The sequence below is a fragment of the Pan troglodytes genome, chromosome 16 (genome assembly GCF_028858775.2).
Source record: "Pan troglodytes isolate AG18354 chromosome 16, NHGRI_mPanTro3-v2.0_pri, whole genome shotgun sequence".
In the NCBI taxonomy this organism is placed as follows: Eukaryota; Metazoa; Chordata; class Mammalia; order Primates; family Hominidae; genus Pan; species Pan troglodytes.
Window position 1 is genome coordinate 92715162 of NC_072414.2, and position 23738 is coordinate 92738899.

Here is a 23738-nt window from a genome sequence, read left to right on the forward strand (position 1 = left end):
GTGTGTGTGGAGTGTGTGTGCTGGAGAGAGCAGTGTGTCCCCCCAAGGACCTCGGGGTCCCAGAGCTGTGCACACGCTGCCCCCCTGGACGTACAGAACCAGCGGGTGGCATCGCTCCACACGGGCCACCGAACGGCCCTGCCCCGCCCCCTGCCCCGCCCCCTGCCCCGCCCCCTGCCACGCCCTGTGCGTGTATCCGGGTCTCCGCGCAATGGCTGTTTGCACGCAGCCCACGTCTTCCGACGGTCCGGGTTCTCCCGCCCTTCACGGGGCTTCTGTCGTGAACCCTCTCACGGCAGCTATGAGACTGCTGCGCTCCCCAGACGAGGAGACCTGGTCTCCCGGAGCCAGGTAACCCACCCGCAGCCTGCGGGAGAGCCGAGGTCTGAAGCCGGGCCGTCGGGCTGCCTCTTCCCGGGGACCCGGGAGCGGGGGGCGTGGGGCATGGTGGCCTCTCGGGCTGCTCCGAACGCCCCCTCCAAACAGCGAGGGGACGCACAGCCTCACTCAGGAGGGAGCCAGTAACACTGAACCTGAACCCAAGCCAGCCTTAGACTGAACTTTCAAAGTACAATTAAACAACGCCGTGAGGAAATGGAACATTCGACAAGGTATTAGGTCGCATCTCTCCTTTTTTTTTTTTTTTTTTTTTTTTAGATGGAGTCTCGCTCTGTCGCCCAGGCTGGAGTGCAGTGGCGCGATCTCGGCTCACTGCAAGCTCCGCCTCCAGGGTTCAAGCGATTCTGCTGCCTCAGCTTCCCGAGTAGCTGGGACTACAGGCGCCCGCCACCGCGCCCGGCTAATTTGTAGTATTTTTAGTAGAGATGGGGTTTCACCGTGTGAGCCAGGATGGTCTCGATCTCCTGACCTCGTGATCCGCCCGCCTCGGCCTCCTACAGTGCTGGGATTACAAGCATGAGCCACTGCGCCTGGTCGCACCTCTTTTCAAAAGCCAGTGTTATCTGGGAAAGTGCAAGGGGTGGGGAGTGGGGAGGTGCTGTTTAAATGAAAAGAAATGAAAGAGACGTTGTGCGTCTTCTTAGGTGGTATTACAGTACCACAGACACTACAGTTAGGTGAGAGTCCAGTATTGTCTGTTTTCTCAGGTGTGATGACCGTGTCGTGTCATGCAGAAAAATGTCCTTATTTCTAGGAATTGCATGCTGAGATCTCGGTGAGTAAAGGGCCAGGATGTCTGGAACTTAATTTAAAATGATTTGACAAGGACAGGCATACACATAGGGACAAAGCAAATATGGTAGATGTTATCAATTGCTGAATCTATGTGCTGAGTACACAGGTATTTGTTGTATTGTCTTCTCGCCTTTCCTATATGTTTAAAATCTTTCATAATGTCATTCGGGGGAAAAAAAAGCTGATCTGGCTATACTTATTTGGGAATGTGCTGGCTAGAAGGGAACTAACAAATAAAAACTTAACTTAGAACATAAAATTTTAGAGACTGAAGGAACCGGAGACCTTCTAGAGCTCAACTCTCATTTTAAAGATGAGGAAAGTGGGCATATTGATTTTATCTTATTTTCTTTTTCTCTTTACTTTTTAAATGTTTTTGGTTTAACTTTATTTTAAGTTCAGCGGTCCATGTGCAGGTTTGTTACACAGGTAAACTTGTGTCATGGGAGTTTGTTATACACATTAGTTCGTCACGCAGGTATTAAGCCTAGTACCCAATAGTTGTTTTTCCTGATCCTCTCCCTCATCCCACCTTCACCCCCCAATAGACCCCAGTGTGTATTGTTCCCTTTTGTGCCCGTAAGTTCTCATCGGTCAGCTCCCACTTATAAGTGAGAACATGTGGTATTTGGTTTTCTGTTCCTGTGTTAGTTTGCTGAGGGCAATGGCCTCCAGCTCTATATTGAATAGTTAAAAACTATTTAGGCCGGGCGCAGTGGCTCACACCTGTAATCCCAGCACTTTGGAAGGCCGAGGCAGGTGGATCACTGAGGTCAGGAGTTTGAGACCAGCCTGGCCAACATGGCGAAACCCCGTCTCTAATAAAAATACGAAACAATTAGCCGGGCATGGTGGCAGATACCTGTAATCCCAGCTACTCCGGAGGCTGAGGCAGGAGAATCACTTGGAAGACGGAGGTTGCAGTGAGCTGAGATCACACCACTGCCTTCCAGCCTGGTGACCGAGCGAGACTCCGTCTCAAAAAAACCAAAACAAAACAAACAAAAAAAACTATTTAAAATAAGTGTTATAAACTAACAGTTTATTTATCCCAGGCACAGAAAGACAAATACTGCATGATCTCACCCACAGGTGGAATCTTAAAATGTTGAACTCACAGAAACAGAGTAGAATGGAGGTTACCAGGGGCTAGAGTGTGGGGGGTTGGGGTGATGTTGGTCAGAGGGTACAAAAGTTCAGTTAGACAGGAGAAAGTTTATCTTTTAGTGATTTTCATAACTTTGACAAAGTTGAAACAATTGAAACAAAGCATCTAAATATTTTAATACTTGTAATTATTTTTTAATTGTTGAGTGATTTTAATGAGTCAAAAATATAAGACAATCATGCATAATACATATAAATAATTTGAGTGTTCAACCCATATTACAAATGAAAGTAAAGAACAGGCAGATTCTGAGACTTGGGACAGGCAGCATTTGGCACCTGCGGAGGCCTGGTTCTACACGTCTGTAGTGGCAGAAAGGCAATATATATTAAAACCTAGGAAAACAGTCAGGGCACGGTGGCTCACACCTGTAATCCCAGCACTTTGGGAGGCCAAGGCGGGCAGATCACGTAAGGTCAGGAGTTCCAGACCAGCCTGGCCAACATGGCGAAACCCTGCCTCTACTAAAAATACAAAAATTAGCCAGGTGTGGTGGCTGTAATCCCAGCTACTCGGTAGGCTAAGACAGGAGAATCGCTTGAACCCAGCAGGCAGAAGTTGCAGTGAGCCGAGATCACGCCATTGCACTCCAGCCTGGGTGACAGACGGGGACTCCACCAAAAAAAAACAAAAACCAAAAACAAACAAACCTTGGAAAATGGGTGAGAGAGGATGGTATGTGATGGTTTTATCAAGTACTTCTACTCTATTTATATCAACTACTCCAAGCTGTGGTAAACACCTCTGGGAAGCCAGGTCCAGTGCCAGTGGGCCAAAGCCCGTATTGACAGTTATAAACCAGGCACCTCCAGATGACAGCTTTATGACCCAAGCAGTGTACTCCTCGCTAGACCAGTGTAGTACGTATCAGAGTCCAGCAGGGAGTGTGCCCACCTGGAGGACCAGGGTAAAGGTGGGAGCCAGGAGCAGGGATCTGGGAGCTAACAATAACTCAAAGTACCCACGTTCATGGTTTCCACGCTCCCCCTGAGCCCCCACGTATGCCATCCCCAACCCTCTCCCCCATCTTTCAAGTCCATGACTGCCAGTCACCAGTTGGACCCATCACTCAACAGCCCTGGTTCCCCAACAGATGGACTCACAAGAACAGGAAACAATGACTCAGTCATTAGAACTCTTAGTTTCTCACAATTCCTGTCATTGGGATTCAAGTTCTCCGATGTTGTCCCCATCATTTGTCTGAGAAACTGGCCACGGGCACCTCCTGAAAGGGGAAGCAAGAGTGACTCTGGGGGCTTGTTGGGCTGCTCGGAAGAGGTTCTCACTCCTTTAGCATGTGGCTGCCTGGCCCTGGACAGCAAAAACCAACCCTTTGAGGGTACTTAAGTAAATACATCATCAGATCTGGGAGCTGATCAAAACCTTGTTTCATCGCACTCACATGTATGTGTTTCTTAATGTACTTGATCTTGGATAAAATATATCCTAGTGCATTAGATTTTAAGCCATGGATACACATCCTAAGTTGAATATCCAGTTATATTAATTTCATTCATGTTAATTGATATAAATATTAATTTATGGTGAATTATAGATTTATTTAACTGATGTTGTAGTGATATATACATAAGAATTCCTGGAAAGAGATGAATTCATATAAGCTGTGTAGAAAAACCTATATTCTTTCAAGTCATCACAGATACTTTATAAAAGTAGGTACTTCGGGTACCAAATACTGTAGTGTCCCCAGCAAATCTGCAGCAATTGGCTTTTGACACTGAAATGTTGGATTCCGCCCTGTTGGGTAGTGTTGCTTGTTCGGGCTTTAGAGTTAAGATTAAATCGGGTGGACTATGTGGATCCTGGAAACTGTGTGGGGTGTTACACTTAGAGGGATGCACAGAGCTTCCATGGCTGACCTTGACCTCGGGAGGTGGCCAGGGACCTGGGGGTCTCCCATGCAAGGCTCCGCTCAGAGAGCTGAACACTGACCCCACTGAACGCTGTGTTAAGGAGCTAGGGTCCCCCCCTCCCTGCCCCCAGCTCCCTGCTATGAGCTTTCCCAGTTACTACATGAATCCAATTACAGGCACCCCTGTTGGGTTTCCTGTGAAATAACAGATCTTACTGTAACCAAATATTACCATCTCGGAAAAACCTTATGCAACTAGCGAGGACTCTTCATTCTCAGGCAGCAGAGAAAAGCCTCTTTGTTTTGGGGCTGAACACCTGGAACATGTTATCCGGGGCGGCCTCCCCGGGCCCACAGTGGAGAGGGGGCTCCTAGGACCCAATCACACCCCTGCCTGTGGAGGACTGGCTAGCCCAAAGCTGCCTCTCGCTGGCTCTCTTTAGCCTGGTTTCAGCAGACCCTGGCTCTTGCAGTCAGCCATAGGCAAATGGCAGAGGGCGCCCCGCATCGATACAGAAGGACTACATTGGCAAGGACCACAGAACTCCCAGGCAACCTTTGATAAGATGAGAAGAGGAAAGGCTAAGGATGCAGAGAGGTGGGAGGCCTAAAATCTACCCTCCCTGCCCCCAGACACTGGTGCCCTCCTGAAGCCATCACAGATAAGAATGCTGGCTGTGTGTGCAGGAGAGCAGGTGTTGTGGCATGGGCTCAATCAGGGGACATGTCTGTGGATGGCTGCCCTTGCAAACCAATGAAACCTTGTGATCCCACCTTTCCTTCAGATCACTGACTTTCCAGAAGAAAACTTAATGCTGCTCTTTCATCCTTACGCCATGGCTAATACAGCAGTCACAGAAAGGGATGGCTGTAAGAACCCAACGTAGGCCAGGCTAGAGGCAGGAGTCAAGGCCAGCTGCCGTAGGGCTCAGGATGTCCATCCGACCGTGACCTCAGCACTCATTGATAAAAGGAGAGTAGGACCATTCCTAGGTGTGGAGAACCAGGGGACATCTATGACAAATGCAGACCCAAACACCGGTGTAGCTTTTTGAAGATAACTCCCATTTTTACTCGCGTCTCTTAGTCTTAATGAAATACAAGGTCCTTGCTGGAAGGGAGCAGCTGTCGCTCATCTCTGGGCCCCTCGTTGTTCGACACCTGAATGTAATGTGTAGTCTTCAACCCTCCAACCCTCTCCACCAACACTCATGGGTGTGGCAGTGCCCTGGGGCCTAGGAGAGGCAGATTCTAAGCTGGGCATGAGGTAAGGTCAAAGATAGCACTTTCCCAGGAGCTCCAGGGAGATGCTAGGGCTGTAGCACCTAGGCTCAGTTGAAAAGGGGTGGTCCAATGACAGTTATTTGTCTACACAATAGGCAATTTCCAACATCCAATAAAATGCCTTTTTTTCTTCTTCTTCTTCTTTGAGACAGAGTCTTGCTTTGTCGCCCAGGCTGGAGTGCAGTGGCGTGATCTCGGCTCACTGCAACCTTTGCCTCCCAGGTTCAAGTGATTCTCCTGCCTCAGTCTCCTGAGTAACTGAGATTACAGGTATCTGCCACCACACCCAGCTAATTGTTTCGTATTTTTAGTAGAGACAGGGTTTCACCATGTTGGCCAGGATGGTCTCCAACTCCTGACCTCAGGTGATCCACCCACCTTGGCCTCCCAAAGTGCTGAGATTACAGGCGTGACCCACCACGCCTGGCCAAAATGCCCTTTTTTGACTCTGGGTATTTAAGACAGTTATAAAAATATAGCTTCCCCCCCAACCCACCAAATAACAACAAAATACAGTTGTGTCTGTGTGATAATTCTTGTATCATTCCTTCCACCCTTACCTGCATGTGAATATTACCTGCAAATCTCAGCAACTCATCAGCCATGCAGCTCGTGTAGCATCTTAGATGACTATTTGGAAAAATAAAGCCAAGTACACACTTTTGACTCAAAGGAGGAAGCACATTCCTGTCGAGCTATTGTTATTTTAATAATTGGAAAGAAATTTTAATAAAGCCAGTAACGTTTGCTAAATACACAGTTGTGCTTTGACAGTGACGGAAAACCATTTAAAGCCACGCTTGAGGCTCTGTCCTTGGCACAAACATGATTGAAAGTCTACGTCTGATTGACCCTTTTAAAATGCCTTCCTTTACTTCTGAACTGTTGATAAAGAGCTCTATTTGTTTGTAGAATTTTTCCTTAAAAGTGGGGCAACAGAAATTATTTCCTGTCCAGCGTCCTATTTCAAGGAACCTGGTGAGTTTTTACTCATCTAAGCTGGTCTCTCTAGCAGGATGCAATCTGGCTGCTTCGTCCTGCTTTAAAGCAAGTTTAATTTACTTGATTAAAAGTATGCCTATGCTCAGCACGTCTCACAAAGTCAGGGAGAGACATTCATGAAGAGTTTCCCTTTGAAATAAAATATTCAGATTTTGTTTCCCAGTGTTTCCACGTCCATCTTCTTTGCTTTCTTAGTTTTCATGTGGTATCCGATATCACAGAGGCTGGCAGCAGAACCGCATGGACACGCTTCTCATGGGGGCCCATTCTCTGGGCTTGGAGGTGTAACATATATTTTACAAGAACAATGGGAAATCATCTAGGGATCCACTTTTCACCATTCTCTTAGAAGAAATGCTCTCTGGGATGGAAGAGGGGGTGGAGGGCAGATGACTGTTATATAAAGCGCTTGACAGGAAAAAAGGCACCCCCTATTTCTTGGGATTTTCTCCCACTACAGTCCCTTTGACAAAGTTCCTTTCCCTAGAATGTTCCCCAAAACCGTAAATATTAGTGAAGAAAAAGAACTTGTATTGACCGGAACTCATTACACAATCAGAAAGATTGAGCATTTTATATTTGTTTTTATATTTATATCTTTCAGGGGGAAAATGCACTATGTATATTAATTTTACCACAGTGTGCAGAAATTCCTTAGGCAAATATGTAATTAGGCATTTTAAAATATAAAATGTATTTATTTATAGCTTCCAACCACACATTTATTTTTATTTATCTGAAAGATTTAAACGACACTGTCTTGAATTCGTTCTTTCTTTAGTTTATTTGCAAAATATATAATTAGGCAAATAGCCCTGAGGAGACTGGGCAGTGATCTTTCTGCAGGTTTTAAAGTATTGGTAGAACGCTGTTCTCTTCTTTTCCCCAAGTTCAATAGCTTAGCTATTCGTTTCCTGTTTCTAATAGCCAAGGTAATTAGACCATAATGAGAACTCTTTGCTTGGAAGATGACGTCTGAAAGTTGAAACTATTTACTGCTGCTCAAACCTCAACAGGGAGGGGAGGGGGTAAGCATCGCCTCCTCGGTGGAAGTTCTACGACTAGAGTGTCACTTTCCCCTAAAATTATTTCTTCCTGGAAAGACTCCAAAGTCCAGAAGGCAAAGTGACATGTGCACTGTTTTTTTTTTTTTTTTTTTTTTTATGGAATGGCCAATTCTTCATTGTTAAGGAAGCATCGCTTAAAAACTCCAAAAAGCCCAGAACATATAGAAAACCTGTTTGCCCCTTCTTTTACCTTTCTTTTACTGTCTAAGTATCACACACGTACAGTAAAGTGCATACATCTGAAAGGCATATCTTGATGAATTTTTCACCTGTGTGTATATCTGTGTAACCACCACCAATATCAAGAAATAGAACATTTCTTGCCCCTGAAGGCTCTCAGACCCCTCCCTGTCAAGACCCCACCTGAGGGAGCCACCGTGCTAATTTCTATCCCCCAGAATGGTTTTGCCTGTCCTTGGATTTTCCATAACTGGAACTATGAATGTTACATACACTCTGGCTGGCAGGCGCTTTTTCTCAAGGGTGCGTGCCTGAGGTCCATCTGTGTTGCTCTGTAGAGATGGGCTCTTACATTTTCACTGCAGTTAGTGTTCCTGTATGTGAATATCTATGTATCTGTTCTACCTTTTACAGACATTGGGGTCTTTCCCAGTTATAGCTCTTAGGAATAAAGCTACCATGAACATTCTCGTCTACATCTCTGGGTGAAAGCACTTTCTTCCTTGGTGAACCTAGGAGTGAACTTCCCGGGCCACAGAGGATGTGCAGCTTTGGTAGATTCTCCCAAACCATTTCCCATGAGTTGTACCAATCATCAGTCCCACCAGGAGTTCATTCACCACTTTTTGATGGGCAACGAGGGTTCAATCTCATCATTGAAAGCAAAGTCTCAACTGTTCGCAAAAGGGGGACACGAAGACTTAGTAGCAGGAAAGATAGAAAAAAAATAATTAAAAGGGAAAAAGCTACCCCCAAGAAAGGACCTGGCCCAGGCTGAACAAGCTCTGGCAGCCCTGGGGCATTGCTGTGGTAACCGTTTCCCACCCTTGCTGCCCAGGAGGAGGGGCAGTGGCTCTGGAGGGGAAGCTCAGTCCCTCGGGGCTTTCCACCTCATGCACATGGACAGACAAGGCTTTCCTGGGGTCAGGCCACCTCCAGCACCCTCCAGCCCAGTTCTCAGCCACATAGAGCATCACTTGTAGGACGAGACTACTGGCTCCAGTAAGTCCCCTGAACTTTTCTTTAGGCCAAATTCCATATGTTCTCTCTTTCCAATACTTTTTCCAATTATTGACCAAAAAGTAAATAGTAAGGCTATGTCAGGAAATCTGCTGCCTTGTGGCCAGCAACCCTCCCCAGCCCACAGTGGCCCCACTGCACTCTGTGTGCCTGTCCTCTGGGCCAGCACTGCCTCAGCCCTCCCCACTTACACGCAGCCCCCCGAGGGTCCCAGAAGGGAGCCTTCAGTCACTGAGCTCTCACTAGGCCAGAATTCCAGGAAAGGTGAGAACCCAAAACACCTCGCCTGTCTACCCCAGCTGTTCTAGAAATACAGGAGATGGAGGTTAATAGAAGACCACTGACCTTCCTGACAGCTTTTCTAAACAACCAGGGCAGGGTCATTTTCTACATGTGGTATTCTCACGGCTCCCTCTCCAAATTGAGGATGCCCCACTGACGTCTGTGTGGGCCGTCAAAGGGTGTGCGTGAAAATCTTCCTGCCTATCGCAGGCTAGAGCCTCTGGGTCAAGCCCGTGGCCAGGCGAGCCTTGCCCATCTCCTGACTCCCTCACTCAATTTGCCGACTTCTTGTTGGGCTTTCTCTTAGGGCCTTTACTCTGTCCTCTCTGTCTCTGGCTCTGATTGTTTCAAATTGCTGCCGGGAGTCTCACATGTACCAGGATGGATAGCAGAGCCTTAGTCCTGAAGTTTCACTCATAACTCAAAGGGATAGGTATATTTTGTTGTAGCGCAAAATCGATTCCCATCCCCTGGGAAGCTTGTGTGTTTAGTGTGTACTTAGGTAGTGAGGAGCCCACCTGCTCACTCACTTTCTGCACAAGGAGCATTTCTGTCTGCCCGGGCAGAGACCCCTGACTCCAACAGGCCACACCCACCAGTGGTGAAGTGTGCTCAGCCAGGGAGGAAGTTCTTATGGGTAGGAAGAGTTTCAAATCTTCCTTGACGGCCCACACAGCTGTCCGAGGGCATCCTCAGTTTGGAGAGGGGGCCACAGAATATTAAGGTTTAAAGACGCCAAAGGCTCATGTGCTTCCCTTCCTTCTCTCTCTTTGTCTCTGTTTACCATGAGACTGTTTTGAAAGGTGTGCACTCTCCTCCTCTTACCCTCCTGGGGCTTCTCCTCCTGTCTCAATTGGAGAGGGACAGGGACAGATGCAGAGGCTCCCGGATACAAATGAAGAGCCTGGGCTGAACCAGGGCCAGATGGGCCTGCAGCCCTGTGTATTGGTCCCAGTATCCGGATGGTCACCTGGGGAACTTGTGTAGGTGTGGTGGTTTTAAGATATGACCCCAGATTCTTTGATGCTCCTTTCTTCAAGAGGTGGAGCTTAATTTCCCTCTGCTTAAATGTAGGCTGGATTTAGTGCCTTGCTTCTCATGCATAAAATAAAGCAGAGGTCATGTGTGTGAGGTCCTAAACAGTACTGCAGTTTCCTGCTTGTTCTCCTTCTCTCTCTCTCATATCATTAGCTCTGGGACAAACCAGCTTCTATGTCATGAGTACACTCAGGCAGCTCATTGGAGAGATCTGCATGGTAAAGCAATGAGGCCTCCTGCCAGCAGCCATGTGAGTGGCATCTTGGAGCCAGACCCTCCAGCCCCAGTCAAGCCTTCGGATGCCTGCAGCCCTGGCTGACATTTTAACCACAACTTCATGCGAGATTCTGAGCCAGAATCACCCAGCTAAGCTGCTCCCGGGTTGCCAGGTGAGAAAAATGAATGGTTATGATTTTAAACCACTAGGTTTTGGAGTCATTTGTTACACAGCAACAGATAACTAAAACAGGAGTTTATTAGTACTACTCACCAAATATTTCTGGTTCTAGCTTCCAGAATCACGGTAGGATGACCTCTCTCCCCTGCTTGGAAGTTACGTATATCCAGCAACTTTGAAATTGAGTAAGACTGGGATGTGTCATCCCCAAGAGGGCACTTCAAGAGCCAGTGTGCCATCACAACCTCTTTCTCTCCCTCTATCAAACCAGTTGCCAGTGTTATAAATAATGAGACCATGCTCTATCAGCTTGGGGCCAGGGGTTGGGGTGATGTGGAGCAGAGCTGTTAGCTGACCCACCATGGATGTGTAGCAGCGGAAGAAGCAAGCCATGTGCTGTTGAAGCACCCACATTTTGGATGTTACTGCAGCACAACCTGAACTATACTGACTGATGCAGGTGAGGATACACAGGGATCCTCTGTCCCTCCACCCCCAGCTCTTCATGCTCTTTGGGCCCAGGAAAGCCAGTATCTCCATTGAGGTCGGCAGGATCATGCCCTTGATGTGGGTTCCCTGTCCCCTGCCCAGGGAAGGGCCCTCCACCGTGTCCACACCTGGATAAAAAGTGAGGAGCTTGGTTCAGGAGTGGGCTGGGGGCCTGGCCTGGTCATCACAACCTCTCTGTTTAGAACCCTGTGGGTGGGAAAGGCTTACATGGCAGTAAGAGGAGTTGAAGGTGTTAAGTAACGGCCCGCGTGATCCAGTTCTGAAAACCACAAAGTCAACAGTGATTGATCCTTTGCTTTCTTTTCCAGAACCGTAGAGAATTTGGGGAAAATACTGTCTGGCCACCCAGAAAACAAAGACCAGTTAGGATTTGTTTTATTTTCTCTTCTTCCCAGATCAATCCACAGTTCTCCAGGGACCCATTGTGGTTTTGTGCTTCCTCTGTGCCTGTTCTGCCCCTCTCCATGCACCCCCACTTCCCCAGCCCCTCCCAGTCCCCTCAACGGTCCTTCTGGCCAGCCCCACAGCCCCCTCTCTGCCCCACAGTCCTCAGGCTCCAGCTTCCTCGTTAGGAAGTGTTAGAAAGTTGCTGGAGTGAGAAATGAGCCTGTGAAACTCGTTGTCCTAATTAAACTTCCACAAGGAGAGTGACAAGAGGCGACGGGGAGGAAACGGTGCCACCACCAAGGTCTCAGCCTGGGCCCAGGTCGAGGAAGGCCTTTGTCCTGCAGAACAAAAGCCACTGTTTGCACGTGTTAAACTTCATCAAACTTCAACAGACCCAGGTGCAAAACCCCACATCCCAAATGCCATCCGGGCTTATGCCACCTTCCCGAGCATGGACCGTCCCTAGCCGTCAACCCTAATCAGGGCCATGCCCCACATCAAAGCTGCACTCCCTCCACAGACAGCTTCTGCTCTCAGATGCATTGTTCCTATGACTTCCTACACTCGGCCCTTGTCTGACGAATTAGGGCACGGAGCTCCCCATGGCACAGCTGGGCCCTGCTGGCATTGTTAATGAGGTAGGAAGGGCGCGTTTGTCTGAGCCTGGGACTAACATAATCACATAAAGTTGTTGCTTTGGAATTGATGGAGCTGCCCCAGAGTCAATTTTCTTGGAAGCAACGCAAAGCACAGCTTCCTGGGAGAAGACACAATGCCTCCTATTGTCTCTGCCACTTCCCCTCCAGCCTCCCAGCATTTCTGCGTCTCCTCGGGAGCCACTGCCCTGTGCAAGAGCTGTTTGCTGATGCCCAGCCGTGGTTTCCAAAACTCCCGTGAGAAGTCGTTTCTGTCCACAGTCATTGTTTCCAGACCAGCCGAGCCAACTGGGGAGGAGAGGCCAGGCCCAGGGAGAGCAGTGAGAGGCCCGGCTTGCAACACAGGCCCCCGGCGGCTGGAGTCGGCTCATGGGTTGCTGGGGGGCAGCTGGTGCCAGCCCTGCTAGACATGTCCAGGGTCGGGGCAGAGGCCAGGGTGGCTCACATCCACAACGAGGCTCCAGGAAGAGGCTCCAGAGGGCCCAGGTCCCTGGAGGAAGACAGAGTGTGGATTATCCAGTGAGTCCTCAGAGTGCTCCAGGGAGACTCTACCCCTAGGCCCTCATCCTACCTAGGACTGAGGCAGCCATCTTGGTCTCTGCTTCCCTAACCACTTCCTCCTCCACCCGACCATCACCTAGTCTCAAGGACTTGGGCAGCTTCTGGAAGTGGCTGAGACTGGAGGAATGTTGTCACGCCTACCAGATATCCCTACGTGTATCTCTACCACCCCTACTACATATTCTGAAGAACCAAGGTGAGCTGGGGGAGTCCCCAGGCCAGCAGGGCAAGGCCTGGGCAGGAATGGAGTGAGGAAGTGAGAAGTGGGGGTCTTGGGGGTGGGCGGGCTGTGGGGCTGGGCTGTGCTGAGCACTGGGCAGGAGGCGGGAGGTGGCAATGGAAGCGACAGCCCCCCATCTTCCCCGGCTGCGTACGTGAGGGGTTCTGCTGCATTCACTGAGTCACCAAAGGACACTGGAAGGCCATCAGGATTTTTGGGTGACCAAGACATGGCTCCCCTCTTACTGCCTGTGGGGAGACAGGCATGTGAACACCCAAGTCTAACCCAAGCTGAGTTGACTGAGGGCCATTTAAAGATTCCACAGAGGCTGAGAGCAGTGGCTCATGCCTGTAATCCCAGCACTTTGGGAGGCCAAGGCAGGTGGATCACTTGAGGTCAGGAGCTCGAGACCAGCCTGGCCAACATGGTGAAACCCCGTCTCTACTAAAAATACAAAAATTAGCCAGGCATGGTGGTGCACACCACTAGTCCCAGCTACTCAGGAGGCTGAGGCAGGAGACTCGCTGGAACCCAGGAGGCAAAGGTTGCAGTGAGCCACGATCACACCACAGCACTCCAGCCTAGGCGACAGAGCGAGACTCCGTCTCGAAAATAAACAAATAAAGAAAGGTTCCAAGGATGGTCTGGAGGACAAACAAAGGAGGAGATTTAGTGCAGGAGTTAGGACAAAGACTCTTGGGAGAGCAGCCCTCACTTGGGGCCATAGTGAATGAATGGGGGCCTTTTGCAGAAGGGAAATGGAGGACATGTGTGGTGAAGGCTTTGCTGAAGCATCTCTTATAAAAGGGGCAAAAGCACTTGCTCTCCTCCCAGCTCTGGCTCAGCCTCTCTCTCTTCAAGTCCCTGGCATCCCTGGAAAACCATGATTTTTCCATTCTGCAGCCAGCCCAGGCACCTCCTCCCACCCCCGCACACCGCAGTCTGGTGTGTGTGGTGGGCACACATAGAACACTTGCTGGTCTTGAAAATGAAGCCATCTTTCAGGGCCCCTAGAAATCAAAGAGACCCACTTAGCCAAGAAATCACTCTTGGACGCCAGCAAGGGTGAGATCACTTGATAGGTATTTTGCCGTGTGTTTCTTTTTAACTATATAAAAAACAAAAGGGTGGATGTGCAAACCCAACCCAAGAATACCTTGGCTCAGGCTCAACTAGATGAAACTTTTAAAAATGATTTAATGCTATGTTAGACTGTTGCATATTAAAGCGATGTAATGCCTTCTAAGAAACGAGAGTCAGATCCTGAAAGCGATGACTTGGGTAAATGTAAGGAGTCATAACTCACTTTTCAAGAGAGCAACTATAAACATTGTGCCCAATATGTACAGACCGCTAATGACAGTGTGCAAAGACTCTTTCGTTCCCAGATTATGAGGCTGCCACTTTCTCCTCCCCTTCCTGAGCCGCACTTTTCTAAACAGCAACTGTGGGGGCAGGGGGATGGGAAGCTCATGAGAGAAGGAAATATTTGGGACCCTGTCGGCCACTGGAATGGGGCTTGTGGTCACCGTGTTACAGAGTCAAATCACTTCCCAGTAAACACCAGTTTCCGACAGCTCTCTGGCCAGGGTTGGCCGGGGACAAGCAGGGAGTATATGTGTCGGGTACGTTGCGTCACAAGCTGTGCAGCTGTGTAGGCCTCTCTGTCCAGAGGCATTAATGGAAAATGATTGGGCACCCAGCCCACAGCAGATGCGCTGAGGAATCCAGCCAGGGGGAGCTGGGATGCAGCGGGAGAGGGGACACGCAGGGCCTGGCTGAGAAGCCTCGCAAGGTAACCACAGGCGGAAACCTGAAAAATGAAGACGTTCCCACCAGTTCCAGAAAACAGGGCTAACTTAAAATGCAGCCCCTTTCCTTGAAGTGGGCTTGGCAGGCCCCAGGTGTTGAAAGGCAAAAGAAAAAACAGAAAAAAAGAAAAAGAAAACAGCATGTTTTACATTTATCTAGCCTGCATTTCTAATGGAGTTCCCTTCAGACCCCCTCACGGGCTGAATTGATGTGTGAGATCAGAACAAAAGGAATTTCGAGGAGTCATTGGTATAGGCCCCAGAGCTAAGGAGATTGCAATTTGAAAATACTGTTTCATGCACTTATTAGACTAAATCAGCAAACAGAGAGCAGCGTGCCAGGTCCTCCTGGAAGTTGCCAGAAGTCTCATGGCTGTAGCCTCCCTGGCTGCTGCTTCAGGGGGTCCCCTGGACCCCTCAACCCAGAATAGGAAGGCAAGGATCCATCTCTCCTCGTTTTAAGAGTTCCTGTTTTCCCCGCTTTATGTCTCAGAGCCCTAGCTCCTCCGTGTCCCTCATCTGTCAAGTCCGCTCTCAGGGAAAAGCGGAAACTCACTCAGTCCCAAAGGTGAATGGTAACCTCAGCTTCTTCTCAGGGTGGGAGGGGAGGCCCGTGTTTTCCCAGATCCTAAGCTAAAGTAAGCTCCTGCTAAACAGATGAGGGAATTACGCTGAGGGGGAAGAGGTTCACCCTGGACTCCTGTGAATTCCTTGAAGGATTCATGAGATTTCTCACCTCTGGGTTTTCTGTGGGGGTTGAGTCTCTCCATCTGTAATGCTCTTTGTCTAATTGGCTCACACTTTCTTTCTGCTGAATAATATCACTTCTGTGCTTGGGAGTGGTCCCTGGGGTAGAGGATGCCAGTTGCCAAGCAAAACCTATTCCACTTTCTTCTTGACTGACAGACACTTATATTATTGGGGCAGCTAAAGCACTGCATTTCCCAAGTTTGCAGACATCTGTGGCCAAGCGGGTGTAAGCAGAAGACTTTAGGGGTAGAGGATGCCTCAGAGAAAGTTATTCGAAAGGGGGATAATTAAACCAGGAGGTGAACTTTCTTCTTTGCCCTTCCCCCATGGAATGTGGCCATGATGGTTGGAGCTCCAGCAGCCATCTTGGGACCAATGTGAGGATGGACATTACAAGCTAAGAGGGCTGAGCAGAAAGAAAGAAGACATCAGACTCTGATGAGTGACTGTGGAGCTGCCTTGCCAGTCCTAGACTGCCCAAGGCTGTATTTCTCTCAGGTGAAAATAAACCTGTATCCTCTTTAACTGATGTTGTTTCTAGTCTTCATCACTTGCAGCTGAACTAAACCAAAGTAAGCCCTCCCCTTTCTGCACTTCTCCATACAACTACTCACACTTGCAGCTTCTCATTCCATGTCTGTCTTCTCCCCGCCATGTACCAGCTATGAGATCAGTGGTTTGTCTGCAGTGCCGTCTGCAGGAGCCTCAGTGCCTGGTGTGGCATCTGGCACATAAGAACAGGCCTGTAAATGTTTGCTGAACGAGATTCCCCTGCAACATGGCTCTGCCAATGGGCTGGCACACCTGAACCCTCCTTCCATGGCGTTAAACAAGATTTAAGGATATTGGGGGCTGGGTGCAGTAGCTCATGCCTATAATCCCAGCCCTTTGGGAGGCCAAGGCGGGCAGATCACTTGAGGTCAGGAGTTCAAGACCATCCTGGTCAACATGGTGAAACTCCATCTTTACAAAAATTAGCTAGGCATGGTGGTGTGTGCCTGTAATCCCAGCTACTCAGGAGGCTGAGGCAGGAGAATCTCTTGAGCTCAGGAGGTGGAGGTTGCAGTGAGCCAAGATTGGGCCACTGCACTCCAGCCTGGGCAACAGAGTTAGACTCCATCTCAAAAAAAAAAAAAAAAAAAAAGATTTAAGGATATCAGGAGCCAGGGCCCATGAGAGGTCAGTGTTTAGACTAATTAGGGCACAGGAGAGGGAAAACCACCTATTTGCATTTATTTATAAGAAAACCGGCTATTTTTGAGCACCCTCCATGTGCCAGGAGCTGCATTGAGACTTAACGGAAAATCTTTCCGATCCTCACCGTGGGGGTGATGCAGGCAGCTGGCATTCCTGACTTTAGGGTATACCCATGTCGTGTGATCTGTCCCTGCATAGCAAACTGCCCCTGAGCTCAGAGCTTAAAACAACAGGCATTTTTTGAATTTCTCATGATTCTAAGGGTTCACTGGGGCCCAACTAGAGGGTCCCTCTGCTGGTCTTGTTTGGGGTCTCATCCAGCTGCAGTCAGGTGGTGGCAGTGGCTGGACCTCCAAGGTGACTGCATTCACCTCCCTGGAGCTTTGGTAGGAGTGCCTGGGAGGCTGGGCTCAGCTAGGACATTGGGACACCTGGGCCTGTCTGTCTCTCCTTGGGGTGCTAGGGCCTCTCCCTCTGCACATGGATTTTCCATGTGGTCTCTCCTGAAGGCTACCTGGACTTCCTACATGGACGCTCAGGCCCCCAAAAGTACAGAGGCAGAAGTTGCCCAGTTTCCCAAGGATCAGGCCTGGAACTGGCCTGCCATGACTCAGCACTCTGTAGTTGACGCAGTGGCAGGACCAACCCAGAGTTAGCATAGCCGGGGACCGTACAGAGACATGAATACCAGGAGGCTCCATTCGTGGAGCCCATCGCCAGGGACTAGCTGCTGCCCCATGAGTAGGTGTGACTGAATTTTATAGGTGAGGAGGCTGAGAGAGAGGCAAAAGAGCTTGAAGGTCCCACACCACTGAGGGGGAGAATGGAACCCAGAGCAACCCACCTCCCTTGCCTGCCTTCTCTCCTCCTCCATACTCAGCCTCTTGAGCAAAGGAATGCTCCTGAAGGTGCATTTGAGGCCAGAACTCTGCCCCAAGAGCACACTGTCAAGGGCTGCCTGCATGGGGTTGAGGATGGTCTCTAATTCATGTGTTTCATGAGTCGTTTATAGCAGGAGAGAGCCCTGGGAAAATGTCACGAAGATGAAAGCTGACTTAACAGATGGGCTTACACACGGAGGCTCAGGGACATCCACACTCCGTACCCACAACTGTGGGCTTCTCTCTGTTCACTCCATCTCATTCTTTGAGAGTCTGCATTATTATCTCAGATTAAAGCAAACTCACACCTGCACCTTCTCCAACCAGAGATTTCTCACTTGAATCTCTGCAGGTGCAACAGGAACCTGGGGCCTCAAGAGCCGAGGTGCTCAGGAGGGGCAGCATGACTCCAGGGCTCAGAAGGAGCCTGAGGCCTCAAGAGCTGAGGGGCAGCATGACTCCAGGGCTCGGAAGGAGCCCCTCAGGTAAGGTCCCCTCAAAGCCTGAGAGTTCCCTTTGTCCACAACTCATCTATTTTGCCCAAATATGTTTTTGGACACGGCAGTTCCCAGATAAGAGCAGGCTCGGCCCCCTGGCCTCAGAGCTCAGCCTTCAGGGTAGGGCAGGAGAAAGAATGTAATCAGAGTTATGGCTTAATGAAGTGAACCGTAATAACCATAAACAGACAGTTTGGGATTTGGTTTGTTATTTTGTACAAGGCAGTACCTTTCAATAGCAACTGGTGTTAGGGCCAAGCTTAAACATTTTCATCTCACCAACAAAAAAACAGTGATCCCATTGTTACACTACACTTTCCCACCTTAAAATGGGATTGGTTTTGTGGATTGGGAAAGTTACCAAAAATAAGTTTCTTCAATCACAAAGGTTAGCAGAAAGGAAGTTGCTGGATTGTTGCTAGATTGCTAGGAAGTTGCTAGATGAGAGGGGCATATAGGTAAGCAGTATCTGTTACAGACAATGTGTGCCAGGCCACCTACCTCAAACTTTTTTCCTATGTAATCCATGTAATAGATACCAAATCCTACACAACTTAAGGCTAAAAAGTAAGTTTGCTTATGAGTCCCTATATACAAGGTAAAATAGAGATTGTCCTATGGACTAGCTTATGGCTGCAAACTACATTTTAAGAAAAGCATAACCAGGCCAGGTGCAGTGGTTCATGCCTGTAATCCCAGCACTTTGGGAGGCCAAGGCGGGCAGATCACCTGGGGTCAGGAGTTTGAGACCAGTCTGACCAACATGGAGAAACCCTGTCTCTACTAAAAATACAAAAATTAGCTGGGTGTGGTGGCACGTGCCTGTAGTCCCAGCTACCCGGGAGGCTGAGACAGGAGAATCACTTGAATCCAGGAGGCAGAGGTTGCAGCAAGCCAAGATTGTGTCACTGCACTCCAGCCTGGGCAGCAGAGCAAGACTCTGCCTCAAAAAAAAAAAAAAAAAAAAAGAAAGAAAGAAAGAAAAAAGAAAAGCATAACCAAAAGTGTTTTCCTTCTTGAGACCAACACCCCAAATACAACATGCCCAGGTGGTTGTGCCACACAGCCTGACAGTGCAGCTTCCTGAGCACCAGTGTAAGATGGAGGGAGACAGGTGGGGGTGTGAATGCTCTCCAACCCACCTCAGGAGGAATTCTACTACCTCTAAAAGATTGGTGGCCTTTATTTTGTGTCCCAACATAGAGGCAGGATACTACCTAGCAACAGCAAAGTCAAGCCTACTTTCAGCATTTTCAGAGTTTGAAGCCATTTGGTGACTCTCTGAGGAGTTGTCCGTCTTTAAAGCACACCCTAAAAATACCTTCTGCCGGAGATGCTAGGACTGGGCAGAAATGGCAGGCCAGCAGGATGACGGGCCACCAAGCTCCCAGCCTCAGGGCCCCAGCACAGTCGGCATATTCTCGCCCAGATGCAAAGCTGGAACTCCCTGGAGCTTTCAATATGGTTACAACAATGCTGCCGGCTTTTATTTTGCCAACATAGAGTGACAACACAGAGGCCCAACCACACAATCTTAGACATTTCCCTCTTTTTAAAAACCTTCCCTATACCCAAGAGGACCATCCCTTACCTCTACTCTTTCCTCTCCAGGATGTCATTAACATCTTGAATTCATCACTCATTATTCTACCAGACATAGTTATTCTCTCCATTACATTACAGACTCTTTGAGGGATGTCTTATTTTTCTGTAGTTATGGTGCCTAGCTCCTAAAATGCTTTGTAACTGAGCAAAAAACCCTTTGGCTTACCGGAAGTCCACTCTGTTCAGGATTAACCATTCTACCTCTTACGAGATACAAACCAAGAGGGTGCTTTGGCACAGGCCTGGGGTCATGGGTTTCCACATGGCATGGAAGAAGGCATCCCAGGCTGGGAGTCAGGTGGCCTGGGCTCCTCCACCCTTGCTAACAGCTAACTCCATGGCCATGGACACACGCTTGTGCCACAGGTGCAGACTTTCTAAAGACTTAGGTTTTGGATATCTCTCTGGTCTCCACCAGGGATACGACACTATGCTAAGCACTGACAGGGTTACTTCATCTATAAACGTCCCAGGCATGGGTGGGAAAACAAGCAGAACTTGTTTTTTATGACACCAACCTAAGGCCTCATTTTAATTTGTTCTGGAAAGACTATTAGTCCTGATGCATTCACTGCAAATCTGCTAATAAACTGTCCACCTCCTAGTTGGTGAAGGTGCCAATTTTGAGTATTTGGGGACCCCTTGCAATAGTAGGTACCAAGCTGTCCTGGGTTAATGACGCCACCTGGTGGCTGGTGTCGGGGTGGGCGAGTCCCCTGCATTTTTGCGCTTTAGTTCTAGAATCAGGAGTCCATCAGCAAACAAAGAGGAAATGTATAATCAGGGCCATAAAGATGACAGAAAGGGATGTGGGAGGGAAGGGTGAGGTCGTGGGGTTTCAGACAGACTGGTCAGGGGAGGCCTCTCTGAGGGGGCGGCATTTAAGCTGAGACTTTCCTGAGGAGAGATCAGTCATGCAAAGATCTGAGGAAAAGAGCACTCCAGGCAGGAGCAGTGGTGATCGCAAAGGCCCTGAGTTGAAGTGAGTGATTCTGTTTTAGCAACAGAGGGCACCCTGGCCAGCCAGCACCGAGGCAGTGTAGAGGGAGATCATGGGAGTCCTTGCTGGGGGTGGGGGCAGCTGATTCTGAGTGGAAAGGGATTGGGAATTGGGCAGGAGAGTGGTGTGGCACTAGGCTTTATTCCTTCATTCTCCGGGTCATTCCTCATGCTTTAGTTAGTTCCACTTCAGAAGGTATTCCTTTGTTCGGGTATCACAGAAAAATTTCTCTTCCCTCAATTTTCCATTCCATTCCATTGGGACCAATCACAAGGCTAACCTTGGCCAATAAATGCGCCGTAGCCTTGGAGACCCCTCCTTGAGCAGCTGAAGGGTGACCACACACCCAGCCAGCACCAGCACCAGCACCCCCACCTGGAGAGGTCCATTTCCTTAACATCCCAGCACAGGGACACCATGCTGTCCCCATAGCTGTGCACTGCCAAGCCACCCACTTTTGCAGAGAAGGAAGTTGAGGGTTAGAGACCTCCGCCAGGTACCCCAGGGGTTAGAGATACAAGTGCCGGAGCCGGGGAGCCTGGAACTAGCTACTGAATCTCTCTCGGTTCATACCATAAATGGGAGCTCTGTCTAGTAAAGAAGACCGATGGCAAAGAAGAACTACATAAATAAATACATCATTATAATTCTGTGTCTACAAAATCATATGTATATAATAATGTGGCCACCTGCTGAGTTGGAATATGCACAACTCCTAAAGTCAATGCTCTCACGGAGGAGCCTGGGCCACTACCGGGTGGGGCTGAGTGCCTGAGACAGCCTGCCTGTAGCCTTCATCTCAAGCCACTCAGCCTGAGTCAGGGCGGCTGCTCTGAGCCCACGTGGACGGCCCCACCCTGTCCTTGCCTCACCTCTGCAACCTGATGCTTGGGGCCGTCTCTCAGTTCTGCCTTCCCATTGCCTGCTTCAACTGTCCACTGTCCACACTTGTCCCTTTGATGTCCCCCTTCAGCCATTCTGGGGAAACACTTTGTCGTGCCCTGTTGCCCCTGGGGCCTCACATCCCAAAGTGGGGCTCTTAGCCTGGTAAGATTCATTGCAGCCTCTCCGATGGGCACAGGGCCTAACTTCCACTGTACACAAAGGGTCCCTCCTTCTTCCCCAGAGTATACATCCCTTCTCAGTAAGCCTGCCTTCCTCAAGCCCCAGAATTCAAGAGCAGTATAAAGAGCAATTTGCATGCAATATAATGAAGATACAACCTCTTGTTAATAGTGTTGCCCTGGTACTTGTAGACTCTCATCTTATAAAAGTGTGTTGATTCAAATCCTTCAAAAACACTCCCTTGGGTATAGCTGTAAGGAGCCTCTAAACAGTGGGGGCAGTTGGGATCTTGACTGGGACCAGTATTGGGCTATCCTTGGTCTCACAGTAGAAGGTGATGTCATCTCCACCCTGAAAATAAACAGAGAACAAGAAAAAGAGGAGCTCGTTTCAGCCATTCTGACAAGGTGGGCTCTTGGTGGGGCAGGGATTGCTTTTCCTAAGAGGCCAGGTACTAGCCAGACCAGAGCCTGGTAGCCCTTCTCATACCGTGATGTGTATTTGAAGCTCCTGGGTGGGGCTTTTGTCAACCTGTAGATTCCGGCTCAATAAGTCTAGGGCAGGGCCTGGGAGTCTGCATTTCTATCAAGCTCCCAGTAAATGCTCATGCTGCCAGTCTAGGGAGGATACTTGTTGGTAGCTTGTTGTTAGATACTTGTTAGTAGCTTGTTAGATACTTGTTAATAGCTTGTTAGATACCTGTTAGTAGCTTTTTAGATACTTGCTAATAGCTTGTTAGAAGGGCAGAACCCTGAGCCCCACATCAGACCTATGAATGCAACCTGCCTGTCCACAAGATCCCTGGTGATGCCTGTGCGTGTCACCATGTGAGAAGGCCAGTTTCTAGGGCTTGCCTGCATCCTGTGCCCACGAAAGACATCACTAATCAATCAGGACATTCTGATGAGAGTCAAGATCCTTGTCTACACAGTGCTGCCAGTGCCCCACCAGTGCCTGAGAGGCAGCATGGGGAAGAAACTAAAAAGACTGAGAAGAATCAGCCCTGATACATGGCTAATGAAACAGGAGAGAGAGAAGCGAGTCGGGGCAGAGTTGGGTGTTCAGAAACCCAAAGCCAGATAGATTCCTAGAAGAAGTCCCAAAAGTGTCTGCTGTGTTGCAGTGAAGCATAAATACAAGTGAAGGGATGGGTGTTGGGGGAATGGAGCCTGGCATGAGCCAGAGAAGAGTCTGGAGCTGCTGAAAGCCGCCTGTAGCATAGATCAGAGAGAAGACCGGGAAGAAAGTTCTAGAAGGGTGGAGAAGCTGCCCGCCCAGCTGGAGGCTTCTTGGCCAGGGCTGAAGGAAGAGACTGAAGTCCATCTCCCTAGCAAGAAAGTCTCTCAAGTGACATAAACCGAGCATCCACCATACGCCAGGCAGGGGCTGGCCCTGTCACATCAGCGATCTCAGTTGCATTTCTCATCCCATGAAGGAGGTACCATCATCTTCTACAGACGAGGAATCTGTGACCAAGGGAGATTAAACAATGAGGCTGGCAAATGCCCCGTGGGAATCCTTCCCAGTCTACCCGCCTGCAAGGCTAAACTCCTAGGCTCATACACACTTATCCTTTGCCATTATTTATCCTTTTGCAATTCCCTTTTAAATTTCTATTGGAGGGTCTGGGTTGTCTTGTCTGTGAGAGGGACAGGTAGGGATGGGGATGAGGTGGGCACCCAGGGCCCAACAGAGCAGCCAGCTCAGGGGTGATGCCTCACAGCCAGTAGGACAAGATTCTGGGTGGTGCTTTCTGTGAGCTTCATCAAGGGTCAGGCAGCAGTGACGTCTTGTCTATCTTCTTGCAAATGTACTTGTCGCACCTCCACTCTCACCTACCCCCATGACTCCCTTGCTGAGCAGGAATTATTACTCCCATCTTCAGAAAAGGAAGCAGTGGTTCAGAAAGATTAGGCCCAAGTTCTCCCTGAGCTGAGAACAGCACCCACATCTGTTTGATCTCAAAGCTAGGAACCCATTTTAGGCTTATGGAGGAGCGAGTAGGCTTTTGTGGGCTAGCCTGGGCACTAATCACCAGTTCTAGCATCATGTCTGTGGTGCAACTGAAGTTTTGGGCACTGTACTGTGAACAA

At 49.1% G+C, this 23738-nt stretch overlaps 1 long non-coding RNA gene across 2 annotated transcripts; it reads left to right on the forward strand.

The window, feature by feature from the left end:
* The first annotated feature begins 221 nt into the window (after nucleotides 1-221).
* Nucleotides 222-10965, forward strand: GCAWKR (gastric cancer associated WDR5 and KAT2A binding lncRNA). 2 transcript variants are annotated; one of them, XR_008539422.2, is made up of 6 exons: nucleotides 222-351; nucleotides 487-611; nucleotides 1107-1174; nucleotides 5672-5789; nucleotides 10262-10497; nucleotides 10618-10965. It is a non-coding gene; the product is annotated as a gastric cancer associated WDR5 and KAT2A binding lncRNA (long non-coding RNA). The 2 variants fall into 2 exon arrangements; XR_010151818.1 differs by lacking the exon at nucleotides 5672-5789.
* Nucleotides 10966-23738: the final 12773 nt, after the last annotated feature.